An 18012-nucleotide genomic window follows, 5' to 3' on the forward strand; every position below is an offset into this window, starting at 1 on the left:
TCTGTCAATATCCATCAAAAAACAACACTAAGTTGACATTAGGACTCAGCGTTAGACAAGTATTCAGTATTGGCTGGAAATCTGGATAAAAAACCAACACTGGGCTAATGTCAAACTTTAACATTGGCTAGATGTTGAATTTTAGTAGAAAATCAAAGACACATATTCATTTAAAAAGCACTGGGTTGGCATTAAGCTTCAACATTAGATAGACAGTGAATTTTCCATACTCATCAAAACCATTCCTGAGTTGAGATCATATTGCAATGTTAGACAGATGTTGAATTCTGGTTGGAAATCAAAGTCAAAGATCCATCACAAATCAACACTGAGTTGCAATCAACCACCAATGTTAGTATTCAGTACTGGCTGGAAACCTGTCAAAATCCAACACTGGGTTAATGTCAAGCTTCAACATTAGACAAACGTTGAATTTTGTCATATCTATTAAAAACCAATAACTAAGTAACATCAAGCTTCAGCTGTAGAATTTCAATGTTAGACAGATGTTAAATTTTGTTTGGGAATCAAGTCATATCCAGTAAAAATCAACATTGAATTAACGTCAAGCTTTAACATTAGAATTAGACATGAAAACATTCCTGGGTTGATATCATGTTCCAATGTTAGACAGATGTTGAATTTTGGTTGGGAATTAACAGTTAGTTGGAGTGAACATCAACCATCAACATTAGACATTAGATAGATGTATATATTTTGGTTGGGAACCAAAAAAAACAGGTTGATATCAAAACACAATGTTTTACAGATGTTATGTTTCAGTGGAAATCAAAGTCACATATTCATCACAAATCAACATTGAATAAACATTAACCATCAACCTTAGACAGATGCTGGATTATGGTAGGAAATTATTTATAGTCACACATTCCATTAACATTGGGTTGGCATTAAGCTTTAACATTGCACAGACATTGCATTTTGGATTAAATCAGTCAAAAACATTCCTTGACATGAAGCTCAAACGTTGAACGTATGTTAGATTTTAGAAGAAAGCCCAAGTAACGCATCCATCAAAAACTAACATTTGTTTGTTAAATGTTGGTGTTTTATCAATATGACGTTGCCTTTTGACATTTGGAAGACGTTGGTTTATGGAAAATTAACATTACAAAATTTTATTTTAATACTGCAACCCTCATTCAACGAAAAAACATCTATTAATGTTGTCACCCAGCTGGGTTTATACTTTACCAGTGTAAATTTAAACCCAGATGTTATAAAATAATTATCACACTGTAATTGTGTATGTAACATATTTTGTTAATTTTTCAGCCACAGTTTAGATCTGTTCATCATTCTGGACACATCTAAAATGTATTAATTAATACACATCTTCCAAACCTTGTGAATTTGCTCAGGTTGTGCATTATAGCATAACTTATGCTTTTCATCTGCTATTTATTTTCCGCAGCTAACATTACTGATTCCAAACTTTTAAACTGTAGTTTATGGATGAACACAGGTAAAATATATACAGTAGCTACAGTACCCGTAGTATTAATAACTGTACTCCTCAAAACATGCAGCTTATTTTCTTAATTTCTCCAAAACAAGGTTTATTACTGCCTCGATTCAGAGTTTAATACTGTGCAAATCGAGCCAGTCCTCTGAGATTACACTCACTATAAGATATTGCAGGAAGAGCACCGTCTGCTCCTCAGACAAGATCAGGAAGAGCAGGAGGAATCAAACACAACCACCATGATAATGATTTATCCTAGAGTACACTCTTCTCAATCTCGGACAACTACTCATCTGTCCAGGCTCCGCCCACAAGTACGCTACTTCGTAAGAAATGTTGAACAGTGGTAATAACTAGGGCTGGGTATCGTTTTAAAATTTCCGATACAGATATGATACTTTGAATTCGATACTGATACCCAAACAATACTTTTTTCGATACCTTATTCTAAATTGTTACCAAAAACATACAAAAATTGTGTGAGTGAGGGAAAGACAGAGCGAGAGAGGGAGAGAAAGAGCGAGAGAGAGAGAGACAGAGCGAGAAACAGCGCAAGTCAGCAAGAGACAGCTCGCGAACGAACGAGAGAGGGAAAGACAGTGTGAGTAAGCAGGAGACAGCATAAATGAGGGAGAAACAGAGCAAGAGAGCAAGAGACAGCACAAGTGAGCAAGGGACAGTGCGAATGAGCAAGAGGCAGCACGAGTGAGCGAGAAAGGGGAAAGACAGCGCGAGTGAGCGAGAGGCCACGCGAGAGAGACCGCGTGAGTGAGCAATAAAAGGAAAAACAGCGCGAGGCAGGGAGAGACAGTGCAAGAGAGGAAGCGACAGAGCGACAGAGAAGGCGGGACAGAGCGAGAGATAGCGCAAGAGAGCAGAGACAGAGAGAGAGGGAGAGATAGTGCCAGTAAGCGAGAGACAGAGCGAGTAAGAGTTGTGAGATTGAGTCAGAGACAAGGGAACGAGAGAGGGAAAGACAGCATGAGTGAGTGAGAGACAGAGCAAGAGAGCGAGAAAAGGAAATACAGAGCAAGAGACGGCACAAATAAGCGAGATACGGAAAGAGAGCGAGAGACTGCGAGAGCGACCAAGAAAGAGAAAGACAGCGCAAGAGAGCAAGAGACAGCACAGTCAGAGCGAGTGAGCGAGAGAGGGAAAAGACAGCGCGAGTAAGTGAGGTCCAGAGTGAGTGAGAGAGTTTTTTTGCTTGTTTAATGTAAAAAGTATTAAAAATAGGCACCAAATTTTAGGTAGGTAATTAGTTCTTTTAGTACTCAGTATTATAGAGACATTTTGGTCGGTACCTTTTTGGTATCTAATTTTGATACCCAGCCCTAGAAATAATCAAATTAAACCTAATGAGAGACTCCCAAACAGTGCTAACAGAATACGACGCTCGGCCAAAAGTGAGAAATTTAATATTAATGCATCATCGTGCCGGCCTTCTGTAACGTCCTGCATCGTCTCTCTCTCATTTTACGTGGCTAAGAAAAAAGGTATTTGTGGGCGGAGCTCAGATAGATCCTATCCAAGATGGTTCAGATCCATATGTAGACTACTACTCATGCAGACGAGAGACGAGGATCTCCGTTAGAGACGAGAGGATCTGGAGGAAGGGGCGGAGACAGGGGGCGGAGACAGGGACGGGAAGGGGGAGGAGTCCTATAGGCTGGACTGGACGCTGGGTTGTCCCCTCCGTTCTGCAGGACGCTATCTCGAGGGACTGCTGCTTCCAGAGGGCGGGCAGCAGAACTGGTGGAGACCATTATCTTCCCTATCAGAGAGAGGAAGACGCACGCCACTTCACTTCACTGTCAAGCCCCCGCATATAAACACACACACACACACACACACACTCACACACACTTACACACACACACACACACACACACACACACACACACACACACATGCACATTCCTCTAAACAGGTGCAGGCTGTATTACAGAGCCATGTCTTTGGGGTCCGTCCAAAAAGCATTTTCAGCTCCATAAGAAGCTGATGAATTTTTCATTTTAAATCCATTATATTTTAATAGATTAATTAAAGATGCCAAAAGCACCAGTATATCTGTGATTTAGACCCCTGTAATTCCAGTTTCATGATATAGGATATACAGTGGTTAAGCAGGGCATGAGAATGAAGGATGTATGAAGGATATGTGAAGTATACAGATTATTTTTTTATATTTTTAAAAATATTTTACATATTTTTATTGAATGGAACCCCCTTATATTTCTCCTGTTAAGCAAAGAAATATTGTATCTGCTAAGAATTATGGTTTTGGTAGCAACAAAATATATACAAATAAATGAATACTATATGTTGGTATAAACCTTTATCCCCCGCCACTGTTAACCAATGGAAAGAGAGATTGGTGAAGGTTTATATTATGAAGAATAAATAACAGCAAAGCTAAACCTAACCACTGATTTATTTAAGTAAAAAGATGGAAACCATTGATAATATACCTGGAACTGACATTAAAGCAATATAAATTGTGTTTATGAATATGTATATATATATTGTTTATGTTCAATTGTTCATTCTAATGTATTAAAAATGCTATTCGTGGCTGAAGGCACAATATTGTGCCTTTGAAATGTAAAAAGAATATTTTTATTTAAGCAATAAAAGATACTATTGTTAAAAAAATAAAAGATTTACGAGTAGGAGAGTATGCATTTTTATATATTTCTATTACAGATGCGAAGAGTGTTCTTGAAATGTTAAAGTTGAGGATCACATGGATTCCAGTCGATATCAGCAGATTCTTCAGAACAATGTTGAAGAATCAGTGAGAAAGTTGAAGTTAAAGCGTCAGGGCTGATTACTGCAACAAGACAACGACCCTAAACACTAAACACTAAACACTGCTCACAATCTACTAAAGCATTCATACAGAGGAACAAGTACAACGTTCTGGAATGATCATCTCAGTCCTCAATCCAGACCTGAATATTATTGTAAATCTGTGGTGTGATTTAAAGCGAGCTGTTCATCAAACCTGACTGAACTGGAGATTCATTGTTTTGTAAAGAAGAATCGTCCAAAATACCTTCAACCAGAAGCTCCAACCAGACTCTCATTGGAGGCTGTAGGAAGAGTTTAGAGGCTGTTACAGTATTTCTGCAAAAGGAGGATCTACTAAATATTGATGTTAAAAAAAAAAAAAGAATTATTGCACACTTTCTGTAGATCCTATAAACTTTATTCAATTTTTCGCTGATCTGAACTAGAGCTTAGATCGGGCCTTAAAAAAAAAAACAGCCCGAACCGACCCGACTCAAAAACTGTCATTATGAGAACGAGCACGATTTAAACCCCACTTTTTTTTATTAAGTAGAGCATTATAACTGAGCTTTTTAAAAACATTTTTCAGCTGTTTGAATTGAATTGAAAGAGCGAAATCTGTTCAGAATGATGTTAATTAACATTGCAGCACTGAAGAAGCATAGACCTTTAAGAATATTTAAATAAACATTTATTAAGAACAAATCTCCCTATCTATTCTAATATAATTAACGTTGTTTTAGAATATATTTTTTTTATTTTAAGCATATACATATATATGACATTTACTTTTGTCTACTCTTTTTGTCTATAATTAACAATGTTTTACAATATAAAACAATCGACTTGTTTTTTTTTATTTTTTATTTTAAGCATACAGCCGAAGCGCAGAACACAAAAACAGCAATAAGGCTACACACCGTCTTTTTGTTGTGGAATGCTGTAGGATCACGCTGAATTAACACACTACAAAGCCGACGCATGTATTTTTACTATTAACTACTATCTTAAAGTAGCTCCATACCTCTGACGTTCCTTCGCCTTGGGCCAAAGTTACTGTAGCTCACCTGATGTAATTTTTCCCTTCACTTCCTCACTCCTCAGTTCCAGATCAGGCAGTGCGCTGAACTGCCTCACAGTTTCACTGCTTTTTACATTCTAATAAACTAATGGGTAATTCACGTTAGCCGTGTTAATCCACTTTCCGTGTAAATTAGCGTTAACTTCAGCACGAGTGATGGGTTAGTATATAAACACACAGAAAAGCAGCACTTTGTTTTTTTTTCTAATTCTTACTGTTTCTGTTAGAAAACCCTGAGGGCAGATTTCTCCTCTGTCTTGTACACTGTTTATACAGTGATTACTTTGTGTTTTTAGTTTGTAACAGATAGAGGGTCCTTTGTGCTGGATATTTTACTAAATACAGAAGATTAATCTCAAAATAACAACAAATATAAAATACAAAAACAGTAAAACATATGTAATGCATACTTTTTATATGACCAAAATGTATTAGACTAAAATGTAACTAAAACTATTTAGTCAAAAGACTAAGACTAAACTGTATCAAAATCACCTGTCAGAATGAACACTGTGATATACTCTTGTAGTGGAGTTATGTGTCATAACTAAGTTTTGGGAGTGAGCCACGCCCTCACTCCTCCCACTTCCATCCCTATTTAAACCGTCACTTCCTCTCTACCTACTCATTGAACAAACCTCGCACCCACCTCCTCCCCATCTTCCTCCTTCTTTAATTTTATTCTCTTCTCATGTTTCTCTTCATGAGAGGGGGGGCTTCGGCTTCACGCTTTACAGCGAAGCTGCCCCGAACTCCATCCCAAATACTCTGAGTTCGCTCCCCCTCTTTCTTCTTCTCTGCCCAATCAAGGGCGTGGGTCAATACTAGCAAATTTTGCTTCATGTAGTTGCCTGCATTCGAGGAGTGGAATAATCCTTTAAAAATCCAAGTGCTATTGCAATTTAAATTAAACCGACAAATAATGTAAAGGGTCTAGATTTTTTTTTTTTTTTAGTTTATATATTTGTCCCCGGGGTTCCGGACCTGTGTAGATGTATAATGACTTTTAAAATTAATTTAAAAGCTGCCTGAGCACCTTTTACCCACCTGGCAAGATGTGGACATCCTAGTGTCTGTACACAAGACTCTGAGCTGCTAGTGATTTTGGCTATAACTCCCTTATTCGGTCACTTATGAGAAACCTTTATAAGTGTAGCAGAAAATGATTTGATTTATATCGTGATACATATCGATATCGGCTGATACTGAAAACTATATCGTGATATGATTTTTTTTACATATCGCCCAACCCTAGTGCGATGTCTGACTAGAATTGCCCTAGTAAACAGACTCAAAGCAACACTATGGCAAAAATCTATGGGAAATGGCAAAAGTCATGGAACACAATAGTAGTAGTACTAGTACATCCCTTTCCCATTTAACAGTATTTTAACACTGAATTTTCCAAGTCTGTTCCTGAGGCTCCTCAGCCCTTCCGTAACCCGTCTTCACACGCCAGAGAGAAGAACCGATCAGACTGAGGGAAACGTCTAAACGTCTCGACTAGAAGATCTCCATCCATCACGGCGTAGCCACGGGCAGCGTCACGCTAATGAAACAGGGCCGATTAGTATGCAGAGAGTCCTGGGAGATGAGCGAGTGAACAGTTTAATCAGCACTCCATTACAACTAGACTGTGTGATCAAACACAGCAAGAGAAGACTCATCTGCACTCATCTGTCTCTGAGGATCAGGCGGAGCGGCGACGCCCGGGTGATGACGGCGTGCTAGCTGCAGGCTATTGATAGGGCAGTGTGACAGCCTGTGAAGGCTGAGGGTGAAAATAATCAAATAATAAATACTGTATATCATCCAGCAGGCTAAACCTGCTTCCTGTGAGTGTGAACGTACTTTCACCCCATATTTAATTCATGACTTCTGTATCAAACGACCCGTGTCATTTAATATACAGGATTTTAAAGGCAGGCAATTTCCTGCCAATGTGATTTTCTACTTACGGCGCTTAGCAATGAACATTCCTGCAGCCAAAACAAGTGAAAGAAACGGATGTATAATTAATTAGCACTTTTCCTGCTCTAGGATAAACGAAAAAAAAAAAACAACAAAAAAAAAAAAAAACGCACTGATACTTTTAAATAAAATATTTCAATGAATGCACTGGAATTACCGCAGACGGAACATTAAGTTTGGAAACATTGGAAACATAAATATGTAAAATCATTTAGGGTGCTCGCATTCAGGTCGGCAATGGTACAACCACTTCAGTTTCTGAATCAGTTTCTCTGATTTTGCTATTTATAGGTTTATGTTTGAGTAAAATGAACATTGTTGTTTTATTCTATAAACTACAGACAACATTTCTCCCAAATTTCAAATATAAATATTGCTATTTAGAGAATTTATTTGCAGAAAATGAGAAATAAAATAACAAAAGAAAAAGATGCAGAGCTTTCAGACCTCAAACAAGTTCATATTCATAAAGTTTTAAGAGTTATCAATCAATCAATATTTAGTGGAATAACCCTGGTTTTTAATCACAGTTTTTTTCATGCATCTTGGCATCATGTTCTCCTCCACCAGTCTTACACACTGCTTTTGGATAACTTTATGCTGCTTTACTCCTAAACTAATCATTTTTGAAAACTCACAAGTTTCATCATCATCAAATTTTTGATGGTCGTTTTTTTACGACTGCACTTGAGGATACTTTCTCTGTTAAGTTGTATTCACTGTATACCTGTAACTCTACCTCTTCACTACTTTACTTTAACTGATGCTCTCAAACACTTTATTAAGAGACAAGAAATTCAAGTAATTAACTCTTGATGAGTTCAGCACAGCTGTTAACTGAAAGCCTGAATTCCAGGTGACTCTACCTCATAAAACCGTCTGAGAAAATCCAGCAGAGATGTGCAAAACTGTCTAATCTAAACAAGAGGTGCTACTTTAAAGAATGTAAAATATAACGCATATTCTGGTCTGTTTGAGACTTTTTTTGTTTACTCAATAATTCAGTATATTTTTCTTCATAGTTTGGATGACTTTAGTATTAATCTACAAAACTGTGGAGCAATGGAACTGTGTGCGTGTTCTCTGGAATTATGGAGCTCTATTCAACACTCCAATATTACCAATACTCCCAATATTACTAATACTGCCAATACTCCCAATACTCCCAATGCTCCCAACACTACCTATACTACCAATACTCCCAATACTACCCATACTCCCAATACTACAGTACTACCAATACTCCCAATACTCCCAATACTACCCATAATCCCAATACTACAGTACTACCAATACTCTATCTATCTATCTATACTCCGAATAATACCAATGCTCCAAATACTACCAATACATCCAATACTTACAATACTCCCAATACTACCAATGCTCCGAATACTACCAATACTCTGAATGCTACCAATACTCTCAAAACTACCAATAATCTCAAAATTACCAATACTCCCAGTGCTACCAATACTACCAATACTACCCATACTCCCAATACTACAATACAACCAATACTCTGAATAATACCAATACTACCAATACTACCAATATTCCCAATACTACCAATACTCTGAATGCTACCAATACTATCAATATTACCAATACTCTCAAAACTACCAATACTCCCAGCGCTACCAATACTACCAATAATCTTAAAACTACCAATACTCCCAATACTACCCATACTCCCAATACTACCAAAACTACCAAGACTCCCAATACTACCCATACTTCCAATACTGCCAATACTACCCATTCTTCCAAGACTCACAATACTACCAATACCTCCAATACTCCCAATACTACCAATACACCTCATATTCCCAATACTACCAATACTACCCATACTCCCAATACTACCAATACTACCCATACTCCCAATACTCCCCGTACTTCCATTTTTACCCAAACTTCCAATACTACCAATACTCCCAATATTCCCAATACTACCAATACTCCAAATACAACCAAACTACCAATACTTTTTGTCCATATAGTGTAGTTCAGATGTAAATGAAATGCAGCATATTAGAGGGTTACGATTATGGACGGTACATGCACAGCTGTGATTCGCAATGTGTTTTAATGGGAGATGAGTTGTTTAATGAGCGGAGTGTTAGCTTAGCGATGAGTGTTAGCTTAGCGATGAGTGTTAGCTTAGCGATGAGTGTTAGCTTAGCGATTATTTATGAAAGAGTCAATTAAGACTCAAACGAGTCACTTTATGAAACACGAAACTGGAAGAAACACAAACTAATGGTTTACAGTTTGGATTTATTTTAGGACTTATATCTAAAATATATTATAAACATTCCCTAGCCATGCAGATTTTAATAAACAAGAAAAGGCAAAGTTTTAATCTCAAAGTTTGCTTTTTCCATTATTTCTATGTTAATAAAAAATGTGCATCACACTCTCAGTGATCTAAGGGATAAAGGGGATTTCAACCAAAAATGCTAACATGGCTAAAAACAACCGAAAGCCAGTTAGCATGCGTTCATGCTGGCTAGTGGCAGTTAGCATGCAGTCAAACCGCCACTAGCAGATTTAAGTGATTAGCCACATTAGCATTACCTATCCCTGTTAGAGGAGAGCGGCGGATTCTGGGGGGCTAGCGGGCCTCTTACCTGCACTCTTTGAGAGGGGCAGGCACAGCTAGCTGCTTATTGTACAACGGAGCAGGACAGCAATACTGGTGCAAAGTATCTACAGACCTACGACACAAGGAGAAACATACAGTCAGAAACCCACCCGCAACTCAGGGACCTACACAGGCCTGCCTGCCTGCCTGGAGAGGAGGGTCTGGAGGGGGTTTGGTGTTTATGGTGAGGCTATCGTTTCCCTGAAGCGGTTGGATCCGGCATCATGCTAAAGCAAGCAAATGTAAAAAAGCATTCTGGGGACTCGGATGAGAAGAGGAGAGATTATTGATGAAACCTTGATGAAATGCGTTTTTTAGCAGTAGCAGCAAAAGTAATGTGGGGTTAGCAAAACAAAATAATTTTTGGCCTCCGAAGGGAAACACTGGTCTAAAGGATGTAATAATACTGTATAAATGATTTTCCATCCAAGTTTTGGGAATTTTTAAAACATGAAAAAAAAGAAAAAGCCAAAAATATCACAGAAATGTAGGCTAGGATGAGGTGGAAATGTAGAATATTACATTAATCCAAATTATTTTATTCAAGTTATTTCTATTCCTATAGCATGATATGCAGTGTATACACAATGGTGAACAACTCTTACATTTAACAAAAACATTTCCTCACTAGCCTATATTTACCCTATACTCCAAATATACTCCCTATACTGCCCCAAACCCCCTTATACTACCCTATATTCCCTATAATTAGAGTATCCTATACTTCCTGTGCTATCAAACACTACCCTATACTATCCTTTACTACCCTATACTATCCTATATTGCCCTGTACTATCATATACTACGCTACACTCCCCATACTATTCTATTCCACCCTATATTCCCTATACTACCTTACACTACCCTACATTGTCATATACTTTTCTATACTATCCTGTACTGTCCTATACTCCCCTATACTATCATACACTATACTATGCTTTCCTATCCTACCCAATTCTCCCAACATAACCCTATACTTGCATATACTACCCTATACTCCCTATACCCTATATTACCAAATAATTCCCTATACTACCCTATATTATTCTATTCTATCATATACTACCCTATATTATTCTATAATTCCCTATACTACCCTATATTATTCTATACGTCCCTATACTACCCTATACTATGCTTTTCTATCCTACCCAATTTTCCCAACATACCCCTATACTTGCATATACTACCCTATACTCCCTATACCCTATATTACCAAATTATTCCCTATACTACCCTATATTATTCTATACTATACTATACTACCCTATATTATTCTATAATTCCCTATACCCTATATACCCTATATTAGTCTATACTTCCCTATACTACTATACACTATACTCTGCTTTCCTATCCTACCCAATTCTCCCAACATAACCCTATACTTGCTTTTACTACCCCATACTCCCTATACCCTATATTACCAAATAATTCCCTATACTACCCTATATTATTCTACAGTTCCCTATAATACCCTATATTACCAATTAATTCCCTATACGACCCTATATTATTCTATACTACCCTATACTACTATACACTATACTCTGCTTTCCTATCCTACCCAATTCTCCCAACATAACCCTATACTTGCTTTTACTACCCCATACTCCCTATACCCTATATTACCAAATAATTCCCTATACTACCCTATATTATTCTACAGTTCCCTATACTACCCTATATTACCAATTAATTCCCTATACGACCCTATATTATTCTACAGTTCCCTATACTACCCTATATTACCAATTAATTCCCTATACGACCCTATATTATTCTATACTTCCCTATACTACCCCATATTATTCTATAATTCCCTAAACTACCCTATATTATTCTATACTTCCCTATACTACCCTATACTACTATACACTATACTATTCTTTCCTATCCTACCCAATTCTCCCAACATAACACTATACTTGCTTATACTACTCTATACTCCCTATACCCTATATTACCAAGTTATTCCCTATACTACCCTATATTATTCTATACTATGCTATACTACCATATACTACCTCCTACTTATTTTTTTTCCACAGCTGTAGACACAAGTATTGGGACACCTGCTCGTTTATTGTTTCTTCTGAAGACAAGGGTATAAAAAGAGAGAGAAGTCACTATTGTCCAGACAATACCATCTACTATTTAGTGAGGGTAAAACCTCATCCTGAATTCCATCGTTACATAGAACACAGTTCCACTGCTCCACAGCTCAATACTGAACCCTAAGTGTTTTGGTAACCCAGGGCGCTATCAGCTAGCGGTTCTTCCCATGTAGCTTGTTTTCACACGGCAAACACTACGCTACAGACTACAGTTCAATATACTCGCCTCTGAATGGTGAAAGAGCTAGTGCTGCGGTTAGCGCTAATGCTAATGTTAATGCTGCTGCACCCAGCCTTAGTGCTGGAGAAACTTCACTAAAAAAAAAAAACTCACCCTTATATAACGCTGTACTTCAGCTTTACTGGCTTTACTGCTCCTTAACGCTTAGAACCCTGCAGACGGATTTTACGTCCAAAATCGCACCTTGTGTTTTCAGCTTAATTACTCAGGAATCCCTTCACACATCAACATAATCCATATATGGTTAGAAAGGGTGGAGCTTACTCTATCTAAAAATAGTGATCACATCCCAGTGCAGTGAAGCTAAATCTACAAGAAACACATTGAGTAAAACACCTAAAAAAGTGAAAAGATCTCCTTCCCCAACCAATATTATTTACCTTTAGTGCTTCAAACTTATTTAGATGATGTTTCAAACCAAATAATATCAGTAAATAAAGACTCAAAAGTGTCCACAGAAAAAACAGTGTGAAACTACCTGCTTTACTCAAACTAAAGCTATAGGTATGGTGTGCGCACTACTTTATATAGTTTTTATTTTACTTGCACATTTTTACTAAGTAGTTATTTTGCACTAAACATTTTTATTTATTTAGACTAAAAAGTTTATATTTTTGTAAATAGTTGGTTTATTTGTGTGTCCTGATCAATATACTGAAAGGCATAGGCTGCTCTGAGTGTCAGGTTTTTAGTATCTACATGTTTCCTAGAGGTGTGATTATTGATCATCAAGATAAATAAATCCACCTGATGCTGTTTCTCCATGTATTTTGTTAAAGTAATAATTAATAAACCATGTAATGAACTCAAATCATCAATATTCTTATGCTTTCAACTCATAAACACTCTAGTCTAACCATTTTCGAAAATATATCTTAGGTGTGAATATATTTAAAGTCTATACATTCAAAAATAAGTAAAAAAAAAAAAAAGGCGCTTGGTAAATTTTAACCAAAACATGATCAGTTCCAGGAAAATATAACAATTCTGCTTCCTTTTACATTTTAAATGATTATATTTTAGAGCAGCCGTATGTCCTCTGGAGTAAAAGAGATCAGGGCATGTGTCTGTCTGATATAATTACTGTGTTATAAGACCTGAAAGAGGAACTGAACTACCTAACTGGTAGAATTCATACATAAGCTGCATTGGGTTATAAGACGTACTGTTGATTTTAAGGAAAATTGAAGGATTTTAAGTGCTCCTTATAGTCTGATAAATACAGTATATATGATAATGTAACCTCTGCCTGCTTTGTTTCATACTGTGGAGACGATTACAGGGCCTTTAACCCGAGGCTCGCGGTCACGGTCACCTTGAGAGGGTCATATGATACTCCAGCCCGAGGCTCTCCGGCCTCCACTGAAGACTCCATCTCTCTTTCTCTCTATCTCTCTTTTTCTCTCTCTCTTTCTCTCTCTGCGCTACTGTTTTTAGACTGCCAGCGCTGCATACGCTCACCACAAAACAGATGGCCATTTTTTCTTTATTATACAACAGTAGATGTGAGGCAGAGAGGTGTCTGAATAGAAAAGCAAGAAACGGAAAGGATGTAGGCAGACAGACTGCAGCGACAGATACAGGCTCATCTCTAATGCTTACAGCTGTGCATCCACAAGATGTAGAACTTAATGAGGACAAAAACAAGCTAATTTCATGTTAATTACAAATACATCCAGGTCTGTCATGTTTATTACTGTGTTATATCAACTTATCATACAATATCATACAGTATATGGATAAACACACTATAATATACAGTAGTGCATCTCAAAAAATCAGAATATCATTGACAATTCAGTTCAAAATGTGAATCAATGTAAATTAATAATTGATTGTGGTGACGGACAGTTCTGGTGGAAACAGGAGAGTTGAGGTGCACATTGAATTCTGCCGTGATTTGATCAGCCGAGGTTTTATGTTTTTTGGGATACAATCTGGGTTAGCACCCGAACATCCCTTTCAGACAGCTTCCTCTTACAGCGTCCACAGTTAATCCTGTTGGATGTGGTTGGTCCTTCTCGGTGGTATGCTGACATTATTACTACATAATATACTGTACGAGCTTCACATTTTGAAATAAAGAACGTCTGAAATAAAGTAACTTTTTAATGATATTCCAGTTTTCTGCGATTAACTAGTACATACTGTATATAAACGACAAATAAACACACAACAGAAAGTAGCCTAAAGGTAAGTAAGACATTTCCAATATGCAAATACATGGTGCCAGGAGCCAATGTGATTTCCTACAATTCCAGATCTTCATTTGATCTTCATTACAGGATGTTTGACAGCCCAACAATACATTAATACAATTCTACAACCAGTGGATCAACTTTTTATGAAAACACACTCTGGTTCAGTATTTCAACTTCTTGCCTTGAAGATACAGATACTATATGATACTATATGGCCAGATGCATCTCCAGAATCATCCCTGATTGAAAATGCATTTGGGATGCTATTAGACAGGCTATCAAAACTCCCAGCCACTCCTAAAAAGAGGAATTCAGATAACGCTATCAGCAAATGTAAAAAAAAATGAATAAAAATGAATAAAAAATAATGTTTCAGGGACATTTTAAAAACCAAGTAACATGTATTAGACAGTTATTAGACTTATTAGTTTCTCACATAACATTTCCAGCTAGATGAATATTAACATTATGGAAATGTTAGAAATGTAAAAAAGAATAAATATATATATATATATATATGTTTTTTACCCAAAAATAAAAATTTAAACTATGACACAAGCAGTGTTGAAGCAACATTACTAGAACATTTTAAAAACATTAAATAACAATAAAAATGTTTAAAGAATATTAAGAAAACCTGACAGATTGAACAGTCTAAGAACATTATTTGCAAGAAAATAGAAAAAAATCTTTTGCTCACAAACAACGGTAGAAACAGCCAATCAAATTGTGTTGACTATGTCAAATAGAGGCTCTGAATGTTGGTATTGATACAGTTCTGATACACTGGCCAACTCCAATTGAACAATTATCAGCGGTCTAAATCACTGCCACTGTGATCGGGGGATTGCTGGGGGATTTGAATCCCGGTCATGCAGCTTGCCCTTAGCTGTCGGAGCCCTGAGAGAGCACAATTAGATGTCACTCTTTCCCCTTATCACTCCTAGGGCGATGTGGATCAGCACAAGGCTGCGTCTGTGAGCTGATGTATCAGAACCGAGTCTGCACTGCTTTCCTCCGAGTGCACTGAATCAGCAGCAGTTCAAAAAGAGGCGGAGTCTGTCTTTACATGTGTCGGAAGAGGCGTGTGCTAGTCTTCATTTTACTTGTGTTGTGGCATCACTAGTGATGAGGGATATACTGCATTATTTTTGGATTTTTAAACATTTTTAAAACAAAATATCACCCAAATAAATGGATACAGTGAGCAGAAACACTGGATATTCAGTATGAAAGGTGAGAAATGTCAGTGATCTGGTGATTTCAGAGTGTTGCGTCTTACAGCCGTGTGTCAGCACAGCCTTCACTCCCGCGCGAAAGCCTGCGCTGTCAACCAGCCCCACACAGCAGCATGCTGATTTCAGAGCTCAGAGCGACGTGAGTCAGAGCTGAAGTTACTACAGGACTCTCTAATCTAATCTACCCAAATCTGCTGCACACGCACAAACTGATGAACACACACACACACGCGCACATGGACATGGTCACGCACATACAGGGGTTGGACAATGAAACTGAAACACCTGGATTTAGTCCACAATAATTTATTGTGGTGACGGACAGTTCTGGTGGAAACAGGAGAGTAGAGGTGCACATTGAATTCTGCCGTGATTTGATCAGACGTGGTTTTATGTTTTTTGATACAATCCGGGTTAGCACCCGAACATCCCTTTCAGACAGCTTCCTCTTACAGCGTCCACAGTTAATCCTGTTGGATGTGGTTGGTCCTTCTTGGTGGTATCTCGCTGACATTACCCTGGATTCCGTGGCTCTTGATGGATCACAAAGACTTGCTGTCTTGGTCACAGATGCTCCAGCAAGACGTGCACCAACAATTTGTCCTCTTTTGAACTCTGGTATGTCACCCATAATGTTGTGTGCATTGCAATATTTAGAGCAGAACTGTGCTCTTACCCTGATAATTGAACCTTCACACTCTGCTCTTACTGGTGCAATAATGTGCAATTAATGAAGATTGAACACCAGGCTGCTCCAATTTAGCCATGAAACCTCCCACATTAAAATGACAGGTGTTTCAGTTTCATTGTACAACCCCTGTGCCTCACACACTACTAAACCATATGACACAAGACAACCATATTTACCATAGTGTTTGCATTTAATCCATCTGTGTAGTGAACACACACACATGTATACAGTTCTGGAAAAAAATAGTAGACCGCTTCAGTTTCTGAATCAGTTTCTCTGATTTTGCTATTTATAGGTTTATATTTGATTAAAATGAACATTGTTGTTTTATTCTATAAACTACAGACAACATTTCTCCCAAATTCCAAATAAAAATATTGTTATTTAGAGCATTTATTTACAGAAAATGAGAAATGGTTGAAATAACAAAAAAGATGCAGAGCTTTCAGACCTCAAATAATGCAAAGAAAACAAGTTCATATTCATAAAGTTTTAAGAGTTCAGAAATCAATATTTAGTGGAATAACCCTGGTTTTTACTCACAGTTTTATTCATGCATCTTGGCATCATGTTCTCCTCCACCAGTCTTACACACTGCTTTTGGATAAATTTTTGCCTTTACTCCTGGTGCAAAAATTCTTCCTCTTGATTATATTCCAGAGTTTTTCAATTTGGTAAAATCAAAGAAACTCACACACTAGTGAACACAGATTGTAAGTGCACATGCCCGGAGCGGTGGGCAGCCATTCCTGTGGCCATTCCTGTTATTACATATCAACACCCAGGGAGCGTGTTGTTTAAGGGCCCAAACAGTGATGACTTGCCTAAACCGTGTATCAAACCTACAACCCTTATTTACTTACTTACAATTACACATATATAGCACCTTTTTGCCACTCAAGGCAAACAAGGACGCTTACAATTACATTCTACACACACTCAAAACACACATTTGAAAAGCGGCAGCCAATTGTGAACAGCATACTCTCAACCGGAAACAACTGTGCTGCATCGCACTGCATTAGGCACTGAGGAGTTCACCCGGCGCAGAGTTATGATTCTGCCCACTTTTGCCCATTTCTGAGGCATATCCGATACTCGAAAACTCATGCATTTTGGCAAAAGCTTCAAACTCAGTGAAAATTATAAATTTCCAAAGAACATTGGCTTTGTGTGGTTCAGGCCCATAGCAAACCCAAACGTTGGCAGTCGCCGTTTGTTTAATATGCACCAACTTTGGTAGGCTCATTGACCTCCCCATACAGAATAAGAATCATTTGGTTTTATCTGACTACTCCCAACAGGAAGTCGGCAATTTTGGCAGAAATTTGCGAAATAAACTCCACAGATACGGGCGTAACTTATGTATCACATATGTATGTATTAAATACTTATTATTAGTGCCTCTATTTAGAATATGTTCAATATACTATTGCCATTTAGAGCATGTATTGAAAGGAAAAGGAAATGAAAGGAAAACAAGTTTGTATTTATTTAGAAACAACAGCTAATGTTTTAAATCAATATTTGGTGGAATAACCCT

At 37.5% G+C, this 18012-nt stretch overlaps 1 protein-coding gene across 6 annotated transcripts in view; it reads right to left on the bottom strand.

The window, feature by feature from the left end:
• The window catches only part of LOC103026485 (IQ motif and SEC7 domain-containing protein 1), a 296017-nt gene that overhangs the window by 156534 nt on the left and 121471 nt on the right, over positions 1-18012 (bottom strand). The gene's annotated exons all lie outside the window — the stretch shown is intronic.

The sequence above is a fragment of the Astyanax mexicanus genome, chromosome 13 (genome assembly GCF_023375975.1).
Source record: "Astyanax mexicanus isolate ESR-SI-001 chromosome 13, AstMex3_surface, whole genome shotgun sequence".
Lineage (NCBI taxonomy): Eukaryota > Metazoa > Chordata > Actinopteri > Characiformes > Acestrorhamphidae > Astyanax > Astyanax mexicanus.